This window comes from Scyliorhinus torazame, chromosome 11 (genome assembly GCF_047496885.1).
Source record: "Scyliorhinus torazame isolate Kashiwa2021f chromosome 11, sScyTor2.1, whole genome shotgun sequence".
In the NCBI taxonomy this organism is placed as follows: domain Eukaryota; kingdom Metazoa; phylum Chordata; class Chondrichthyes; order Carcharhiniformes; family Scyliorhinidae; genus Scyliorhinus; species Scyliorhinus torazame.
Window position 1 is genome coordinate 32,284,915 of NC_092717.1, and position 12,479 is coordinate 32,297,393.

The window sequence follows — 12,479 nt, forward strand, 5'->3', positions numbered from 1 at the left end:
CTGATCCGTTAGTAAACATTAGGCATGGAAAATAAATGTGATTGAAGTAAAAAAGAGCTGTTCCGTTTACTGAAACACGTGTACTAGGACTGAAAGGAGCTGTCTGGCGGGACGGGGCCGCATCTGCAGCACGGTGGCGCAGTGGTTAGCACTGCTGCCTCACATCGCCAGGGTTCGATTCTGGCCTTGTCTGTGTGGAGTTTGCACTTTCTCGCCGTGTCTGCGTGGGTTTCCTCTAGGTGCTCCGGTTTCCTCCCACAGTTCAAAGATATGCAGGTTAGGTGGATTGGCCATGCTAAATTCCCCGAAGTGCCCAAATATCTGCAGGTGCTGTAGATCGGGGAGGGGGGCATAGATGGGGTGCTCTTTCAGAGGGCCGGTGCAGACTCGATGGGCCAAATGGCCTCCTTCTGCTCTGTAGGGATTTTGTGAAACTGAACCTGGCTGGGATCAATGTCCTTGGTGAAAAGATAAATAGGGTTGTTTTCTGGGACATTATGTTCACGAATCAACAAAACAACAGGCCTCATTAGATTTAGCGATGAGCAGTAAGAGAATCAGTCAATAATTTAACGGAAAGGAACAGCTAGCTAACATTGACCATGACACGATTGAATTCAATATTAGCTATGAGAGGAAGAGAGACACAATACATAAGATGGATCGTGAAGTGATGAAATAGGAGTTGACTGTAGTAGACGTGGCAGATGGATACAATTACAGATGAACATTGGGAGGTGCTCAAAGATGTATTTGGTAGAATTTGAGATCTCTATATACTACAGGGACAAGATCTCTACTTGAGTAACTAAACAAACTTTGTCAGAAAGGACAGTGAAAGTTAATTTAAAAAACTAAAAAGTTTGTCGAAATATAAAGAACGGCAAACATCTTGAAGGCTGGGAGAGGTACAAAGATGAGCAAATGGATACAAATAAAGTAATAAAAGCAAAGAGGAATATGAGCGAACACTCGAATAAAAACAGAAAATGCTGGAAAACTTCAGGTCTAGCAGCATCTGTGGTGAGCGAAACAGAGGGCGTGATCTGCCAGCCACGTTGCGCCCAACCGGAAACGCAACGTGATCGGTAGATGCCAGGTGAGGCCTCCCGCAGGCTTCTGGCAGCCACAATGCTTTGCGGGATCTACCCAAGTCCCGCGAGGCAACGTTCCCAGAATGACCAGGCCACGTGCGCTTAAGTCAATTTTAAACAGACTTAAGCATACTTACCCGCGATCTGCTGGCCACTCTGGGGAGGTCTCCACTGGGCACCATTCAATACTGACCCACACAAACGTGGGCCAGGCAGAAGGGCACCCAAGGGTTCTTCCAGGCCATTGGAGGCCCCTGGATGGTCAGGGATATTGCAGGCCAATACTGGCCCACACAAACGTGGACCAGGCGGAAGGGCACCCAGGGGTTCTTCCAGGTCATTGGAGGCCCTGGATTGTCAAGAATATTGCAGGGTGTCCCTCATGACCCTCCTCCTGGAAAGCTGGCACCTTGGCACTGCCACCCTAGCACTGCCAAGGTTCCTGGGTGGTACAGCAAAGCTAGCAGGAGCACGCACAGGGTGGAAGTGCCTGGGTGCCAGGGTAGGCACTGCTAAAGGCCAGGGCATGAGGGGGGGGCATGCCCAATAGAGGGGGGAATTAAGGGTGGGGAGGGGGGTGCAAGGCAGGTAAGTAGGTACCTCTGGGAGATTGGTGGGGGTGAATGGTGGGAATTCTGGAGGGGGGGGCTGTTAGGGGATGTGAGAGGATGACCTGAAGAGGGCGTTCCCTCAGGGACCCAATGGTGGGGTGAACTCACTTGGGTGAGTGTGGTGTACTGCCCATGTGTGTGGGGGGTGACATTGCCCATGGGTGATGGGTGAGTGGGGGACCCACAAACCCATTTGGAGATCATAGCTCCATTTCAAAATGGCGGCCCGATCTCTGGGGATGTCATCTTGCCAGTTAGTTCAGCTCCCCAGTGATGAAAATAATTCTAAGTGTGGACTAAACTGGTGAGAAACTCTCCAGGGCCCAAACAAGTGACTAACTGTTGTTAGATAGCGGTGGGGAACTTGGCAACAGAGCTGATGGGGAAACTCCCAGCAAAACCCACCACAAATGACACAACCTTACCATTAGATTATGCCCAGAGTTAACACTTCAAGTGAGATTCTCCCGAATCCCCGCGATGGCCCGATGGCGGTGTAAAAAGCGGCGCGAATCCTCCGCACCTCCAGGGGCTAGGCCGGCGGCGGAGGGGATGGCACCACGCCAACTGGCACCGAAGGGCCGGCACGAGTTAGCGCATGCACAGAACTGCCTGCGTGGTTCCGCACATGTGCAGACCGGCTGGCATATTCTAGCGCATGCGCGGGGGGGGGTCTTCTCCGCGCCAGCCATGGCGGAGCCCTACAGGGGCCGGCGCGGAAGGAAGAAGTGCCCCCACGGCACAGGCCCGCCCGCAGATCGGTGGGCCCCGAACGCGAGCCAGGCCACCGGGGGTCCCGCACCCCGGGGCCGCCCCCCCCCCCCCCCCCCCCCCCAACCGAGGACCCTATTAGCCAGGTCCCGCCATGTGGGACCATTTCCAATCCACGCCGGCGTGACTGGCCAGAAACTGACGGCTGCGCGGCCCATCGGGGCCTGGAGAATTGCCGGGGGGGGGGGGGGGGGGGCGCTGCAGCCTGTTCGGCGAGGCCGGTATGAGAATTGAACCCGCGCTGCTGGCCTTGTTCTCCATTACAAGCCAGCTGTATCAAGGATTTTTACCAGTACATTGAGACAAAGTGGTTGGCTGAGGGTGCGTTGGACCCCTTAAAGACAGATGGAGGTGATTTTTACTAGTTTGAGTTGGTGTGGCTGTTTGCTGGCTGGTCCAGCATTTATTGCCCATTTCTATCTGCCCTTGAACTGAGTGCCTTGCTCGGCCACTTCAGAGTCAATCATGGTTGTGGATCTGGGTGGCAGATTTCCTTCACCAGAGGGCTTCAGTGAACCAGATGGGTTTTTACGACAATGGTTTTGTGGTCATCATTTGACTTTTAATTCCAGATTTTTAGTTGAATCCAAATGTCACGACATGTCATGATGGTGTTCGAAGCCGGGTCCCCGGAACATCACCTCTGGGGAGCTGAACTCCGTGATCGGGCCATCACTTTGAAAGTGTGTCCCGATCTCTAAGTGAGATTGTGGGTCCCCCACTTTCCCCACCCATCGGCAATGTCATCTACCCCACACCCCCCAAGTGAGGACACCCTGCTATGGGATCCCTGGGCCTCTCCCTCTTCAGGCCCTCCCCCAAGCCCGCTTACAGCACTCCCTCTCTTCCAGGACCCCCACCTGTCGCCCCCCCCCCAACATTCCAGAGGCCCCTCCTCAACTGCCCTGCACACCCTCGCCCTACAAACCCCCCCCTGCACCCTCCTTTGATAGGCAAGGCCCCCTGCGGCCACTGACTTTTGGCAGTGCCACCCAGGCACCCTTGCAATGGCACCCTGGCACCCAGACAGTGCTCCAACCAGCTTGACAGTGCCACCCAGGTGCCTTGACAGTGCCAGGGTGGTAGTGACAAGGTGCCAGCTGGGCAGTGCCAAGGTGCACACGTTCAATAGGGAGCACCAGGGAGCCACTGTACACTGATCCTGACTCCCAGGGGTCTCCGAGGGCCTGGGAGACCCCTCCGGATACCTTTCCGCCTGGTCCACGTTAATGTGGACCAGGACTGATCGACGCCCGGATGCAGCCTCCCTGGGCAGCCAGTGAATCAAGGTAGGCTGGTGAATACCAGGTAAGTGGGTCTTAAGTAGATTTGGTCCCACGCCTTTTAGGCGGAGTTCCGAATCCGACTCCTCAAGGGACTTTGGTGAATCTCACAAGGCGCAGAGGCTGCCGAGAGATCCGCGCGAGGGCTCTCCCAAAATTTTTCGGCCGCGTTGTGCTCTCGCCCGAGTGCAACATAGCCAGAGAATTGCAGTTGTTATGTCCAGCTGAGTAAGAGAGTGTTGAACAACAGAAACCTGACTGAGGACATAGAACTATGTGTCTACCGAGCCTGCATCCTCTGTTTACTCTGCTAAAATGGTGGGATCTGGGCAACGTATGATAGGCCGGAGAATAGGCTGAATAATTTCCATCAGCCTTAACAATTTCCTCATTCACTGTCCCAGGCGTATCCTCAGAATCTCTTAGAAGGACGTGGTCACCAGCTTGGACGTTTTGGAGGTTTTCATGCCACCATGTAACACCTATAGCTAAGCTAATGACATCTGCACTGGCTCAACCATGTTTTATCAGATGGATGGCATCCATAAACCCAAAGACCTTCTGTTCGGTGAACTGGCCATTGGGCCATGACCTCCTGGGCGTCTATGCTTTACCACAAGCGAGATATGATTATTGCGGACATTGATATTGACAACTGTGATCTCTGGAGACTGACTGTTTGAAAGGACATTGGAAGAGGCGAGTGGAAACGAAAATCTCGTCTGACCGAGAAGAGGGCTCGGAGAAAACAAGAGGCCAGCAAATCGTGCATCTGCTCAGCCAACTGTCTTCCTCTGAAGCAAATGCGGCAGAGACTGTCATGCTGGAGTGGGTGTCCTTGAACTACACCGAGTTGACCGCCAAAGCACAACTATCATATGAGATAGGTAAGTCTACCAATGATTAAAGATCCGAAAATCCATAATGTTTCAGGTAGATTTGTGTGCCTGGGTTTTGGGGCAGCTGAGGGAAGATCCTGGGATAGGATCTGGCTACAGTGGGGCACTGTCCTATTTGGAAAGCTCTGGACGTTGAGAGGGATGGCTGTTGCATCCGCCATCTTGTAACCTGATGTCACAGATGAAAGGTGGTCACTTATTGGACATCCCAGCTGTGCTGCCTCCGGTACCAAGAGTATTTTGTACTCATTGTGTGAAACGGTGCACAGGACGTTAAAGAATGCAGCAAGTGGGGCCCACAAGATTGTTTAAGGCAAGCAGACCGAAATCATGAACGTGGCATATATGAAATAAAGCTAGCTTTTCTTGTTTTTATTTCTTCTGCTAGAACTGTTGGAGTACAGTGCCATGGAAACTTGGAAAGGTCACAATGTCTGGAATGTTCCCGTCACCCTCCACTTCAACAGGTGTCCTAGTTACAAAAATCCTGAACGGTTCAGGTGTGTAACTAAGTGACAAATTGTTGGTTTCCGAGGACCATAGGCTGCTCTCCCCTTTTTTGAGAGAGAGCTAACAGGTGGTGGTTTAACCTGAGGGTCACCACACCTCAGGCGAGGGGCAAGGTTGAGATTGGATAACCTCAACTGGTACGGGAATTGAACCTGTGCTGTTGATGTCGCTGTGCATCACGAATCAGCCGTCCAGCCAACTGAACTAATCGACCCCCCGGTACTCTAGTAACGTACCTCTGGATGGTCAGTGTTTGCGCTAATTATACTCGGCATGCAAGCACATGCTGTAGGAGGAGAGAAAGACAATTTCCTTGACACTAAACTACATGTAGGCATGGCTGTTTGTCAGTAACATAGTTGATATCTTCTGCATGTACAACCTTTGTATCATAAGAGGCTTGGGCTCAATCTGAGATCTTTCATGTAGAAAATTGTTTGCAATTATCATTAATTCTCGAATGCTTCCCAGTTCTTTTGAATCACTTCAGCAGTGTTCGGCTTCAAGATGTCAGAAGGAAACTGCTCTAATTAAAGAACATTTATATTATTAGTAATGCCTGTGTCACTGCTATGTGTCAAACCTCATGAGGGTTATCAGTTGTTGTATAAGTGAAAATGCAGTTCGGGATATCACTGCTGCAGCGATATTCATTCATATTGGCACCAAGGATACTAATGAATGAATGAATGCTAATTGCAGTGTTTCTGTTTGTGTTTGTCAGTCAATGGAACAGTCATTAAAATAAACAGCGGCACTCGCTTGCTAGAATCCTGAACCCGGGACTGAGAGAATGATGGTCAGATGATGGAAGAGATTTGTTGTCTGTGACACTGTGACCGGACGTTGAGGCAGTTCAACTAGATCTTCAGAGTTGTATTTTGATCAGTGACGCACCCCTGCGCTGCTGTTTACTAACGACAGTGGCCTGTCTTAAAATCTGTCTCTGCTTGGCCTTTGTGATAACCCTCACCAACCACATTCAGCAAGGTCCTCCTCTCTCTCTCTCTCTCTCTTCTCTTGTCCCCCCTCCCCCCCTGTTGTGGGTGGTGGGGGGGGGGGAGGGGGGGGTGACATCTCCGGTGTCCCCCCAGCCGTGTGTTTCTCGGCGACGCACCGTTCGCTGGTGGCGAGAGTCTATACTCCCGCCGTTTGTCAATGGGGTTTCCCATTGAAGCCACCCTGCCTCCGGAACCCTGTGGGCCGGATGGGGGTGGGGTGCTGCCAGCGGGAACAGAGATTCCCAATGGCCGGCGAATTCTGGCCCAAGTCTGTGATGAACAGATTTTTATGAGGTAAGGGATACGGGTCAAACGTGGGTTGAGGTACAAATCAACTATGATTTAGTTATACGATGGAACGGGCTCGAGGGGGTGAATGACTTACTCTTGTTCCTTTTTTTTAACATTCTGCAGGTTCTTTCAATTTGCTCTCGTATATAGTATAATATCTCCATACCACCCTCTGTGAGCTCTCAGGGTTGTGTGCTCTCTCGCATCTGGTCGGGTACAATTTTAACGATTACGAGCAGTCGGCATTCACCCGGAGAGTCAGCGGGTATTAAGGTCCCTACGGCCACTTAAGAGCCTTTTTCTGCCCAGCCTCAATTTTTAGGCTGGCAGGTGCCCGATGATTGAGGTTGGGAAGCTGAGAATGTTTTCATCCTTGATCTGGGTGTTGGTGGAGTGGGGGTGGGGGGAACAGGATGTGCCCCAATCGGAAGACCCTTTCATATTGGCAGTAGCCTCGGCTCAAGGACCTGGGAGCCGCAGTGCTCCCCCCCCCCCCCACCCCAGGTCTACCCCCCCACCCCCCCCCCCCCACCGCCCCACACTGCCCCACACTGAGATCACCCCACTCGTGACCTCCAGGGCATCCCCTATCTTCCCCTCCTTGGGACTCCTGGTACTTACCTGAAGTGCAGACCCAAGATTTAGGCTCAAGCACAGCACTGCAGTACCTCTTCTGGCCACTGCAGTGCTGTGCCCAAAGGGGCTGGAGAGCTGTCGGGCCAAACAGATTAGCTGCCAGCCCTCTAAGGTACGACTTCCATCTGAATGCGGCCTGCCGCTGGTCAATGGCGGGCCACTTCCTCTGCCGCCAAACACCGCCAGGGAGCGAAGGACGAATAAATCCACCCCATGTCCTAACTGGCTCCAATCGGCCACTACCCCTGTGCTCACTGACCTACACTGAATCCCAGTTAAGCAATGCTTCAAGTTTTACATTTTCATCCCTGCCTTGAAATTCCTCCATTGCCTCGCCCCTCGCAATCCCTGCAATTCCCTCCAGCCAGATAGCCCTCTGAGATATCTGGGCTTCTCCAATACTGGCCCCTTACAGTCCCCAATTGTAATTGCTGGAAACTAGTTGTACCTTCAGCTGCCTCGATCTGGGATTCCCTTCCCGACATCTTTCCTCCTTTAAGATGCACCTTTGCCCAGGTATATTGCTTGATAACGCTCCTGTGTAACACCTTGAGACAGTTTACTGTGTTAGAGATGCTACATCAACGCAAATTATTGTTCTGCAGCAAGTTAATGGAGTCCAGTGGCTTAATATTGCTGAGATCTCAGGGCAACACAGGGCACAGTGGTTAGCACTGGGACTTCGCCGCTGAGGACCCGGGTTCGAATCCCGGCCCTGGGCCACTGTCCATGTGGAGTTTGCACATTCTCCCTGTGTCTGCGTGGGTTTCACCCCCACAACCCAAGGCCAGGTGGATTGGCCACGCAAAATTGCCCCTTAACTGGAAAAATAATAATCGGTGACTCTAAATTTATAAAGAAAAAAATTGCTGTGATCTCATTCTGTCGCAGATGGAAGGGAAGCTAGTTTAAAATCCTCCACTTTGTGAATCTTTTTATTTCCAGACGGGTGTTTTTATAATCTTTCACAGAAACATTAGTCATCGTATTAATTTGGTATCAATTCCTCTTCATTTGTTCAACTTCCTCGTGTTGCGTGCAAGAAGACCAGAAAGGAACACAAATAAAGTTTTAAGTTTGTAATCTTCCTTGTGCTTTGTATGATCCCTCATTCTGGAATTGCTGGAGTTCTTTTTTCATCCTTCGTCGACAAAACGTTCCGCTGTCATTTAATCCACAGTAGAGAATTTGATTCATTTGCTATATATGTTTTGCTGAAAATCAGATTCACAGTGAATTAGTTGTACTAATAATACTTCAAGAACTTTTTTGGCAACGTTTTAATTTTGCTTAATCATTAGTGGTACCTTTCTTGACTGTTTAATTCCTACATCTTAGTGTGGACTTGCTGGGGCCTACTCAGTCAGTATTGTTCCAGTCCTCTCATCTTTGACTTCCGTGTCAGCTTCTGGTTTCAATACTTATGATGTTCTACTGAATCCTTCAAACTCTTAGCACCTGTCGCTTTGTGTTTGGTTGTCAAATGTCATTCTCGTATATGAATCTCGCTTCAAGCAAAAGAACCTGATGCAATTGTGATTCGTGGAGAGATGTTCACATGACACTGTTAGGATTTGCATGAAAAATGAAATGAAAATCGCTTATTGTCACAAGTAGGCTTCAATGAAGTTACTGTGAAAAGCCCCTAGTCGCCACATTCCGGCGCCTGTTCGGGGAGGCTGTTATGGGAATTGAACCGTGCTGCTGGCCTGCCTTGGTCTGCTTTCAAAACCAGTGATTTAGCCCTGTGCAGGTCCAGGGCTTACAAGGCTCTAGGAAGGGCTTCCAGGAGAGTTCCAGATAGATGCACCTGTCCCTGTCATTTTTGGTGAGCCCCAAAGGCACTGGGACTTTTGTCGGCCATTGCCCCAGACTGTTTGCACCCTTGGTGTTTTCTTTGTTCAGAGCCCATATTCTCGCCATCACTTAGAGTGCCTATGTCTACCTGGGTAATATAGTCCTTCTCTGACCCAGGCTCCATCTATCTGCTGCTGAAAGCGTCACTGACTGTTACTTTTAGATTTGACCATCCAATTGCTTTCCTGGTTCCCGTCCCGTCTTGGATTCTCCATAAAGCCAGTTGCATCCAAAATTCTGTCACCTGCATCATTACTCACTTCAAGTTGCATTTGCTCGTCACCTCCGTGCTTGGATACAATAGTGGCCGAGTTCACAAATACCTTGATTTGAAAATTCTTATCCCTGTATTCAAATCCATCCATGGCCAAGCTCCTCCCGATCTCTGTAGGTGGGACACTTGGGCTTATATATCCACTGGCGTTTAGAAGAGTAAGGGGTGACTTGATTGAAAGTGAGTCTGATAAGTTTTGACAGGGTGGATTCGGAGTGGATGTTTCCTCTTGCTGGAACTAGGGTGGGTGGGGGGTCACTGTTTAAAAATAAGGGGTCATCAATTTAAAACGGAGGAGCAACTCTTCCTTTGAGAGTTGTGAGTCTTCGGAATTCTCTCCCTGAACAGACAGCGGAAACAGAGTCTTTGAATATATTTTAGGGCAGAGATGGATACATGTGCAATGAGCAAGGGGATAATAGATTATTGGGGATAGGCAGGATGCAGATTTGAAGTTACTATCAAATCGGCCATGATATTAAATATTGGAGCAGGCTCGAGGGGCCGAATGGCCTACTCCTGCTTCTTGTTCGTATGTTCCTAACCACCCACAGCCTGACAACCTGTGCATCTCTAAGCGCAAGTTTCTATGTATTTGTAATGCCTTTATTAACCTTTCTCCCCATTTTTAATACTTATCCGAATCCCAGATTATTTGCTCAGAATCTTATATTTTGAGAAGTCTGTGGCTTTCCTATCCTTCCATCTTCCTGAAGAGACACTAAACTGAGGCCAGATCTGCCCTTTCAGGTGGACAAAATAGATCCTGTGAATAACAGGGGATGTATGTTGGCCAACAAATCTCCCTCAATCAGCATCACACAAAACACATTATCTTGTCATTATCGCATTGCTGTTTGGAGGAGCTTGCTGTGTGCAAATTGTCTGTTGTGTTTCCTACATTACAACAGTGATGACAATTCAAAAATACTTCATTGACTGTAAAGCACTTTGAGACATCCGGTGCTTGAGAAAAGCCTTAGATAAATGCAAGCCCTCTTTTTTTTTTTTTTTTTCAACCTCCACAGTCATCAATATTTAAATTGATATGCGAATTGCTTGCCCACTTTGCAGGCTTATTAATGTTGTCTTGTATTTTGTCGCTGTCTTTCTCCGCAATTCTATTGCCGTCTGTAAATTTTGAAACTGTACTTCCCATTCTGGGAGTCCAGTGCGTTAGTGTAAAAATGGTGAACAGTTTTCCTACCATTGATCCTTGTGGAGCATCACTTCCTATCTTTTGCCAGTTTGAGTAGCTATCCTTAAGCCCTACTTTCTGCTTTGTAGCTAGCTTGCTATTCACTCACCTCTGACTCCACATGTTCTGATCCACGTTGGAAGTCTGGTATGTGGCACCTTGTCAAAGGCCTTCTGAATATTATACCTACTCCATTAGCCTCGCCTGCTCTTTCTGTTACCTCTTCAAATAATCAGCAGGATTGGTCAAGCACGACGTTTCCTTCTAGAGTCCATGCTGATTGCTCATGTTTTCAGTCTCCGGGGTGGCACAGTGGTGCAACTGTGGCGCTGAGTACGTGGGCTCGATTCTGACCCCGGATCACTGTCTGTGGAGTTTGCACATTCCCCCCGTGTCTGCGTGGGTCTCGCCCTCACAACCCAAAGATGTGCAGGTTAGGTGGGACGGGAAGAACAAGGGCTCCCATCCCAGCGCCAGGGTCCCAGGTGCGATTCCCGGCTCGGGTCACTGTGCGGAGTCTGCACGTTCTCCCCGTGTCTGCGTGGGTTTCCGGGTGCTCCGGTTTCCGCCCACAAGTCCCAAAAGACGAGCTTGTTAGATGAATTGGACATTCTGAATCCTCCCTCAGTGTACCCGAACAGGCGCTGGACTGTGGCGACTAGGGGCTTTTCACAGTAACTTCATTTCAGTGTTAATGTAAGCCTACTTGTGATAATAAAGATTATTATTATTATTGCTTCCAATTCCCCTGTTTTATTTGGATGCTTTGCACATTGCTGTACACCAATTTAAATTATTTTCATTAATCAGTCCACTTACTTTATTTTGAAAAGTCATTTTATAATTACATTCCCTAACTCCCAACTGTTCCTTGACATTTTTATTTGTTCATGGGACGAAGGCGTTGCTGGCAAGGTTAGCAGTTATTGCCTCTACCTAAATGTTCTTCAGACGGTGGTGCTGAGCTGCCCTCTTGAACCACTGCGGTCCATTCAGTGACGTTATTCCCACAGTGCTGTTAGATAAGGGGGGGGCTCCACTAACAGTAGCCCAGTGACAGTCAGCGCATTGTATTCTCCGTTGGTCGGATCCTCCGTTTCACTGGCAGCCTGTGGATTTCCCGTTGACGTGGGAGTGCCCACAGTGGAGAATCCCGCCCAATATATTTTCATGTTAGGTGGTATCTGACGTTGCTGTTCCTATGTGTTGTAGCCACCTGAGTTGGCCACTTCCTGACTTAAAATGTAGAACCACAAAGGCTGAAGGGAAATTCAGCCAACACGGCCAAAGACTAGCAAATACAGAAATCATGTATATTGGAACCTGCAAAAAACCAGACAGCACTGAAACCAGCAGCCATCTGCATAGTAATGTGGCAGCCATCTACATAGTAATGTGTGATTCCCAGGCACAATGGCAACAGTTAAGGTAAACAAAGCCAAGCCAGACCCCTCGGCGCCAGCAGGAGCCAAGACAAAGGAAGGCCAACGGACACTTTGGACCGCCCAGCGATCAGGGAACCGCTCCAGCATTGGAGAATTCGATCCAAGTGATCAGAAAGCAGTCCAATCACTTGGAACCAGGTACGGGGTCCACCCCGAAGGGCGGGAAGCCCCTGGGGACTATAAAGTAAAGCCCCCAAGTTCAAATCGTCCTTCTTGGCAGGGTTACTGAGCAGCGAATCAACCCTTGAGAGTGAACTGCCCAAGCTGCCTCCAAGCAAGCAAGTCTGAAGTCAATGCTCGCTATGAGATGGGCGCTCCTAGCTACCAGTCCATACCAGCTTTTGAATCCTGCAGACTCAGGACCTGAACGAAAGGCCATTTGTTCCCCTGACCTGGTAGGCCAGTCCGAAGCTAAGTATAGGCCTGTAAGTTATAGAAATAGAAAATGTGTTTGGATTTGAATCTTACTAATTGATGTATTGAGTTATTGATCATACTTGAACTTGAACCTCGTGGCGATATCATAAAGATACCTAGCGGCTCTAGAGCAAAGGTTATAAAACCGAGCCAATTGAACCAACCAAAAGTTAGCAACAGTGTCTGTTGCCC

General features: G+C 49.5%; 1 protein-coding gene across 1 annotated transcript in view; it reads left to right on the plus strand.

Annotated features, from left to right (window-relative positions):
* dok6 (docking protein 6) overlaps nt 1-12,479 on the plus strand; it is a 459,001-nt gene that overhangs the window by 122,186 nt on the left and 324,336 nt on the right. The window lies entirely within an intron of this gene.